The following is a 9,810-nucleotide window of genomic DNA, read 5'->3' on the forward strand; positions in this document are numbered from 1 at the left end:
CTTAGGATTTAGGATGAGGTTGCACAATGGTTACATTGGTAGACAATGACTGAGGCACGCCGCTCGAGAGTGAGAATTCACCTCCAAAATGTTCTTGCATCTTGATTTTGGCTCTGCGGTCCGTAATGAAGTTGCACAGCAGGCGCGTCAGGTTTTCGGTTAGCCCCAGTTGTATGATCTTATACTGCAGCTCCGCGTGCCAAGCTTTATCAAACGCCTTGCTGGCGTCCCTCAGTACTACGTTGCACTGCAGGCGGCCAGTCATGGCGTTGGCAATCTGCTCGAAGGTCTGGGCTATGGCGGTGGATGTGCCTCGGTACTGGCGGAAGCCGAACTGGCGGAGTTTATGCACGTCTTCGTCCTCTAGATACATCCGCAACCGCGTGTTTACTATTTTTGCAAGGATTTTGGCAGGTACCTCTAGGAGCGATATTGGTCGAAAGTTTTCAACTTTGTTTGGAGGCGTCCCTGCCTTTGGTATGCGGCGGATAACGGCAATTTTGAACTTCTTAGGGAAGTATCCAGAGGCGAGGCAGGCATTGCATATATAGGTATGACCAAGCCTCTCTATCATGTTGTCGGGGAGTTGCGCCAGGATCTTCTTGTTAATATGGCTTTGCCCAGGTGATTTGTTTTTAAATCCTTTTATGACGGCTGACACATCTGTAGGAGCTATGGTCCACCAGTCTAATGAAGTCAGTCCATGTGAGCGACTGGAGCAGGTGCTGGTGGTCTTGCAACTGACTTAAAATGTCCTCCTCAAACTCCCTGTCGAAGTCCTCGTTCTCCTGTTCCCTAATGGTAAAGACCTTCCGTAAATATCGCCGATGTAGTTGTTCTTGGTTTTCCTCCTCGAATATTTTCACGTTGTTTTGGTTGAGCAGGTAAGGGACCGTGCTAGAGGTGGAACCCATCAGTCGCTTGATCCCTTTCCAGAAGGCAGCAGAATCGCGGTAATTGTTGGCTGCCTCCCACACCAAGGTGGCCCACTCCCCCACCACCAGGAAACCAGCCCTCACTCCTCACCCCCACCAGGAGACCACCCCTCACCCACAGTCACTCATAACCACCTTCCCCGCTGTAAGTGGAACAATATTCAAGTTTTAAAGTTTTCCCTCAATTACACGAACAATTCCTCGGCAGTAATGGTCGCGTAGCAGCGAGGTTTCTTCCGGCCATTCTCACTGCTACACTCTTGATGATCATTGAGTAGAATGACATGTTGAGTGTACATGTTATGCACTCTCTCGCACACACACACACACACACACACACACACACTCAGAAACAACAGGTCAAGGCACATGATATAAATATACTTTAATATACACCATGGGCATAATATATACTCACTTTCACTACATTACATTTTATATATAATGTACTCAAAATAAATTCACCTTCACCAATTACGTATGTGTTATTCTAGCGCTACACATGACTAAGCTGTCAAAAACATTAGCTATCACGTGCCGCTCGTAACACCTATCGACCACTACATACAACACTTGTCCAGAGGCTTGTGTTGGCATGTAAAGGGGGGAGGGGGAGTGTTATGATGACTCGCCCACACCTCCGTACACCTGTGACCTACACATATGTTGCCTCACCTGTATACACCTGTGACCTCCACGTGTCTCAACATCTGGCCTGGTTTCTCCTATACGCTCATGTCTCCCTCATTATTAATTACTATATACGGTAATAAATGGCATACCATTATTATTGTTATTATTATTACAGCTACGACGATAACAACTTCACTGCATCATAATATCCTCACGAGTGCATTAACATTCCCCGGAGTACGATAATCCCTTACGTACAATAACATCCCCCGGAGTACGATAATCCCTTAAGTACAATAACATCCCCCGGAGTACGATAATCCCTTACGTACAATAACATCCCCCGGAGTACGATAATCCCTTACGTACAATAACATTCCCCGGAGTACGATAATCCCTTACGTACAATAACATCCCCCGGAGTACGATATTCCCTTAAGTACAATAACATCCTCCCCCAATAACATCCGCTTGGGTACGACGACCTCACGAAACCAAAACAACCCTTCGTGTACCAAGAAACTCCATAATTGTTTAGCATTACGACCACTAGCTGGCAGTACAGTACGTGACTCATCTGTAAACACAACTCTGAAACAAGAATCATGTTGGTATAGTATTAGGATACGTTTGTTTGGTTCGTGTCGACAGAACTCTTGAGATAATAAACACCAAACGCATTTTGTACTAAATCCTTTGAGTACGAGACCAACCCTATTGAGTACTATTAATTATACCAATAGGAGAGTTTAACCCTTCGACCACGGTGCCTTAACCCTTTGAGTATTATATCTTATCCCTTGTTTATGATGCCTTTGCCCTTTAGAGTACAATGCTTTCATCTTTAGAGAGCGATATATTAACTCTTTAAGAACGATACTCTTATTTTAGTGTGATATATTAACCCTTTTAGTACATTCTTAAGCCTTTGAACACGATAGTTTAACTCATTTTAGTATGGCTTAACTCTTTTCATGTGATTTGTCAACCCAATAAAAACGATGTGTTAATCCCTTGAGAACGATGTGTTAATTCCTTGAGAACGATGTGTTAATCCCTTGAGAACGATGTGTTAATCCCTTGAGAACGATGTGTTAATCCCTTGAGTATGATGTCTTAACTCTTGAGTACATCATTTTAAACTTTTGAGTACGAGGTCATGACAACTCTACCTCACTTCAAACCCGACACGATAACCTTGACACGACAATTTCCAGTAAAACACGGGTATACACGCCTGCACACACACGTCACTTCATTGTGACTCAAAATATTTTAGTCGTTTTAATGTTCATGATTAATGAACTTGATAATGTTAAACCCAATCACTCATGGTCGATAGTTGCGTAGTAGCAGTCAGTAGTTCTATCCCTATACATAAGACAAGAGAACACTAAGCACAGTATGTAGTCTCGGTTCGAGTGAGTGAGGTAAGTAGATTCATTCTTTATTTTTAAAAAACTTATTGTAAGATGCACTGAGAATCTATATGGCAATTTATATATCATCTCAAATCTACAGTTAAGAAGAAATTTTAATATTTTTAGAATCCACCTTTATACCGTAGCTTAAAGGAGTCAGCCAGACAGACATTCACATCCCAAGTAGGGATACGGTAGAGGTACGGGCCTTAGGACGTTCTGGTAGAGAGAGCGTTGAGTGAGGCCTCACCAGGCCTCATCATGTACACCGTCACTACACCAGCACGTGTCAAAAATCATTAAGTGAAACGAACACGTGTGCTGGAATGGGTGTGGAGGTGTAGTGTAAGAGAGGTGCTGGGGTGAAGAGGGGAGCTAGGTGTGGTGTGGGGAGGAGTGCTGGGTGTGGGGGGAGGAGTGCTGGGTGTGGGGGGAGGAGTGCTGGGTGTAGGGGGAGGAGTGCTGGGTGTGGGGAGGGGTGCTGGGTGTGATATGAGGAAGGATGCTAGGTGAGAGGAGGGTTAGAAGTGCAGTGGTGAGGTGGTGGTGTTGCGTGGGGTTTGAGTGACTGAGAACGTGAGTGGGATTGAGTGGGCAAGAGCGCGAGTTAGGTCGGGTGGGTGTGGGGTTGTGAGATTGATTATATGTAGAGAAGTGTGTGTTGTGTGGAGGCCACGTTGAACTTTGATAACACACACACAATAGGTAAAACATTGCCCCGTAGCAAATCTCAACACGAGAAGGGTTTGCCATCAGCGATACTCGAAAGGTCATGGTGCCCTAAAAACTGGAATTCCCCCTCCTTCTTGTCCCAATATACTGTACATGGAGTAATATGTGTGACCTCCCCCACCCCCTCTTCCTCAACTCAGGGTATACATACACTGCCACAATCTCTACACCCCTTGACACGATGTGTGTTAGGCTCAAAGATCGAAATTCGCTCACTGCGCGAAAAAAAAAATACCACAATTCATTGTGGACGTTTTCAAGATAACCAGAAAACACACATACACAAGGAGTACTGAACATCCACACACGGGGTCATACACGGTATTCGGACGTTTGGGCTATGGAACAAAATTTCCTGACTGTAAATTACAATCCCCTTAATGCCCCTGGGAACCTTGTAGCCGTTTACGCACACACACACACACACACACATAGGGTGTCGTTACATACACACAAGGGGTCGTTCACACATACATCCACAGGTAGCCGTTTACACACACACACATAGGGTGTTGTTACATACACACACAGAGGGCTGTTTTTACACACACACACAGGGGGGTACAGGCAGGGGTGGTACAGGTTGTCTCGGGGTGTCCAGAGCGGTCGAGATGTTCAACTGTGTCTGGGGGAAGTTGCCAGAAGCGCTGGTGTGAGTTTGTGTGTGTGTGTGGCCGGACTTGCAACACCCACCACCACGCTAACTCACCTGCCACTACAAGCGCTCCTTCGTCAATAATGAAGAGTTTATGCCGTCGTCTTGGTCCTCTTCTCTGGGTATCCCGTGGAGTTAGAGAAGGGATATTATCGTTGCCTCAACAATGGCAGGCGAGGCCACCACTACCCTCACAACTTCCTCTTAAAAATTACGTAGTTTGCTCGACTCCTTCAAATTCGCACACATTTGATCTGGACACCACGGCACGTCTCTAAAGCTGCACTTTCAACCAGCTGAACCCTTGAGCATCAGGCACTCTTACTTAAACACACACACAGAACACTCCAGCAGGTAAGGAGGAACCCTGGACAACTTTCACCATGCACCAGGCGGACATCACAGAGGCAACACTGACTGCTAGCGACGCCGTCACCAACACTACCTGTGGCCGTCCAGGTGAAGCGCCCCGCTGCCAGACCCCCGCGCACAACGCTCAATGCCCTTCCTCGCTTTGCCTTTTCAACATTCTCTGACAAAGACTACAATTCTTCCACTTCGCACCGAACTTTCACCTTGATGCCCCAAACACAGATACAGTATTGCAAATGACTGACATTTCCAGAGCAACCTATGATTAGTTAGTCTTAGTACACCTGTGTTGCCGGAGGCGGAAAGAGTGTCATACTGAATTACGATCCGAAAGTTTGGAAACTACCGCGCCCACGACTGAGAATGAGAAATAATAGTTAGTCTACGGTTGATGCACGCTGAGTGTGGTCTTTTGCTGCCTGTCTTTCACAACAACAACATTTTCAAGTGAAATAATACCATACATTAATAATATACATGGTAACACAGTCATCTCAACGTAAACGGGTGTAAATAAACTTATGGGGAGTTTATTAACTTTGTTAGTGTCACACTACAAAATGGGTAGAAATTAATTCAGATTCAATAAAACAGAGGAAAACAGACCTCACTTGACCACGCACCTTCAAGACTACACCATACACACATTATCTCTTCACCATACATAAGAACATGTTCTTATGTTCTTATAAGAATGGATGAAAATGCAGCGGGCCTATTGGCCCATACTGGCCAGTCCCGTTTACAACCAACCCCTATTGCTCATATAAGCATCCAACCTATGTTTGAAGCTATCCAGCGTATTCGAGTTAATGATGACGTTTGGTAACTTGTTCCATTCATCCACTACTCTGTTTCCAAACCAGTGTTTACCTATTTCACGCCTAAATCTAAATAATTCTTTCACCATACTAAAGTGAACTTCACCTAACCTTTCAAAATTTAATAAATATACAGTATATATACTTAACCATTCTAAACTTAACCTAACCCAATTTACTTCCATCTTATGTTACCAACTTAACCAAATTCAACGAAGGTTAACTAACTTCTAACTAACCTTCACCAATACTTACTATCCTTTCCTAACCCAACCTTATTTGATTCAACTAACCTTTCTAACCAAAAACATTTTTTTTTCAATATAACTTTAACCTAACCTAGCTTTTCTTTCAGTCAAACCAAATCTAACTACATACATACAGTACAGAACAACAGAGGGGGTGAGGTTGAGGTGTCACTGGCCCAGCTACTGACCACTAGTGCATGTGTGACTCACTACAAACACTCCCCGGAAATCTACCTAATACAAAAAACAACATAAACGTGAAAACCTGGAGGATGGAATTTCCAACGTTATTTACGGAGGCAGTGAGGAACCAATCAAATTAGGGGGGTAGGGATGGGGGGTAACCACACACGATCACATACCAATCACATAACACCACATACCCAACAAATAACACCACATACCCAACAAATAACACCACATACCCAACAAATAACACCACAAAGAAACTAAATAGCACCACATGCACAGCAAATACCACATATCCAAGAAATCAGACCACATTATCTACCACATAATACCATATGCCAACCAAACGCCACATACATACCAAATGACATGACATAACCACCAGATTACAACATCCTACCACAATACTTACCGAACGAGTGTGCAGTCGAGTCAAGGGACGCCACCAGTAAATAATATGAGGCTACTTGTATATCGGTACTATGCCAACAAGTACTGTACTATGGCACAAAGGGTCCAGTCTAGAAGAGAAATGGTACGAGAACGAGGTTGCGTATATAGCTACAGACTGTATCCTTCAGTATAAATATTATGCCAACACGGATCTAATCTAGACAGGAGAAATCACCAGTACTAGAGGGTCCCATCTAGAGGAGAGATACTGTATTAGGAGACATTAACGTTACTAGGGAGGTAACGTTTATTCACTCGGGCACTAGGGATGGTTGTCTGGGTATGAAGGGGCACTAGGAATATTGTAAGTGTATCAGGTGACGCGGACCCACACTGCACGATGACCGGCTCACCAAGTTATTCCCACACACCTGAGACTAACTGGTCTGTAAAGAGATATTCTCACATCTACGTGTCACTCACCTCCTAATCTATTCTCAGGTGTATATTCATGTATATGTATAGAATTATGAATATGTAAGAAAATTTGCCAATATATTCGTCTCCTAAGTTTACTAACAGTCGATATTCTATGGATAACAACAACAAAGACTGTGATCGATCTTCAACGAAACCACATAGAAAATCACTTAAACAAAGACGTCCCAACTACTCTCCTGCTTTTGAGCTGTACACAACCTACTGCAAGAATGTCCCGCTTTGAAAACTTAGATAATGAACATCATGTCCGGTTTTAACAAACTTTTTATCTGTAATATGATGTAGTATGTAGTGCAAAGATTCGTAAATATCAAAGCTACATTATTATTTAAAACTAAATATCTTTGTTGATTATGAAAGAAAAATAAGTTAAGACCTACACGCTCATAAAATACCTTTCATTATAATGTATAATCGTTCAAATACGTAAGTTCATAACTTTATTCTCAGTGAAGAGCCCATGAAGATTGGGAACCCATGTTTATTTCACCAGATGATTAAACATCCTAACGATACCTGGGGGGATTAGGTTAGGTTATGCTTGGTCAGATTATGTTAGATTAGATTGTTAGGTTACATTACTGCAGGTTTGGTTAGGCTAGTTAGGTCATATTATAAGGTGAGGTCAGCATTAGAGACTTGGGTATTCAATCATCAGGAGAAATAAAACTGCATTAATGGAGACTGAATGTGAAAAGGACCTAGGCGTGTGCGTTGACAATGAGCTGAAGTTCTCGGGCCATTGCGAGATATGCTAGAGACTGTCAGTTGATTGAAAATGTCCAATGAAGGGCCACCAGACTGGTGCCTGCACTACAGCACCTCAGCTACCCAGAGAGATTAGAACACCTGAAATTGCCTAGCTTAAACAACAGACGGGCAAGAGAAGACTTTATCGAGGTGTATAAGCATCTCAAAGGGCACTACTCAGTCCAGTGCCCTTACCTGGAGCTGGCGGACGCTCGCCCCACAAGGGGTCACAGCTCATGGTTGAAGAAGCCACAAGTCCAGAAAACTGTGAGGGGTAACTTTTTCGGAGTGAGAGTTATGAATTCTTGGAACAATCTGCCAGAGAGTTTTGTGACGGCACCGAATGTGAGCTCTTTCAAGACCAGACTTATAAGCACTGGAGCAGGTTCAGATACATTCAGGAGCCAGTGCATGCCCAGTACTTGCCAACAGTGCGTAACAGACGTGCCCGATCGCCCAAGCGGCTAACAAGCCAATCGGTGATGAAGAGGATAAAAGTAAAAAGGTAAAATATTCCTTATCTCTGGTACAAATGAATCCTGTCAATTCGATATTCAGTATGCAGTTATCTTAAATGGGATTGAAATTAATATTACATGGTACCTGTATGTGAAGACTATGGTCAGTGAAAGTTTGTATGAACACCCAATGGATTAATAATTTGTTAGTGTTGAAAAAGCTAATTTTGTCACTTATATTGGGGTGTGTTGTACAGTACAGTCCTAAGACTCTGGTCCATCTCCTAATCATGTCTCAGCTACTTATCGTATACCTGTACTGTACGGTACTCACACCAAATATCCACAAACAGGATGATGGTGTCTGATTGGCTGACCTGTTGTATGTGTGGAACAAGGGAACAGTTCAAGTGTATATGGTATTGGTTTGGCTCGTGTGATATTTTAGGGAACCTAGCCATTTTACATGCATAAATTACTTTCATTACACTGACACTAAATTCAAACATTGTTATGTTATCAGTACAGTAGTGTGGCATATGCGGGGTAGCCAGTGATCAAAACTTTATAAATGGTTAAATGCTTTCATAACATCCAAAATACACCAATTTGTAAGACAGGTTAGTGCAAATTTCGATGCACTAGTCTTACTGGGCTGGAGGAAAATATTTCAAAATTTACTCCTACAGGTGTGACAATGCCAAGGACTGCATGGTCATTTTTCTAATTACTGAATGGCTTATAAAGCACATAATTCACAGGTCCTTTAATCCTCACTGTTTCAATGTCCAGTAAAAGATCTCAAATTCAGAATACGGTATAGTTCAACAAGTCTAATAACTAGCTCCAATAATTTTCCTTAAAACCTGAATACCTGTAATACATAAACGGGGGGAAGCACCAAGCACTTTACAACTACAAGGACTGTAGCACATGCTGAGTAGAAATTTGAATTAAATTTGTTTGAAATAAGGGTGCCCCATGAGGTGCCTTACTAGGTAATTTATTATTGTTTATCCCAGATCCCAATTTAGTGATTTTGATGGTGCCCCAAATTTCCACATTACAGTAACTCATAATACTAATTATGACCATAAACTTGATTAACGCTAACAAATTAATGGGAATAACTCAAATAGCTAAAAAAAAAAAAAAAGACCATATTTCATGCAAAACAGTAGTTTCTAGCAAATTCTCTCTCGAGTCTTAAAACTAAATTTGGAACCTGGGTAAGATATCCACATAAAAGTTAGTCACAAAAGCTCACACTAGGCTCAAACAGGTGCACACCCACTTTTGTGCCAGGTCACTTCTAGACATTTGTTTGATGAATGACTTGGGACCTGATACAGTAATGTACTTATTCTTATGAATGGTAAGTTTAACTTCATATCACAGCCGAGTCCTTAGTATTTACATTTTCGTTAAAGTGTCCTTTATTAACTATCGTACTATCACACTAACAAAAAACATTACTCATACAAAATCCTGTCTCACAGATGATAAGACCATATTTAATTACAAGAAGGTATGACAATATTAGGAACTTATTTAGCATATCTAGAGCCTATATCAACATACACAGTTGGGTCTGTAATAAAATGGTATCTGGTTAAACATGTAGGCTCATTTGAGCTTTAGCGATACCATTCAAGATGTAACAAAATGGTTTAATACCACAGTATAAAAAAATCCATATCCA

General features: G+C 42.3%; 1 protein-coding gene across 2 annotated transcripts in view; it reads right to left on the reverse strand.

Annotated features, from left to right (window-relative positions):
• LOC121876760 overlaps positions 1-4,830 on the reverse strand; it is a 52,925-nt gene extending 48,095 nt beyond the window's left edge. Inside the window, exon 1 of one of the 2 annotated variants that reach the window (XM_042382135.1) lies at positions 4,431-4,830. The gene's annotated coding sequence lies outside the window, so the exon portion shown is untranslated. The remainder of the gene's footprint in view (positions 1-4,430) is intronic. The other variant, XM_042382143.1, reaches the window with a different exon arrangement.
• Positions 4,831-9,810: the final 4,980 nt, after the last annotated feature.

Source organism: Homarus americanus, unplaced genomic scaffold (genome assembly GCF_018991925.1).
Source record: "Homarus americanus isolate GMGI-L3 unplaced genomic scaffold, GMGI_Hamer_2.0 scaffold33468, whole genome shotgun sequence".
Classification (NCBI taxonomy): Eukaryota; Metazoa; Arthropoda; class Malacostraca; order Decapoda; family Nephropidae; genus Homarus; species Homarus americanus.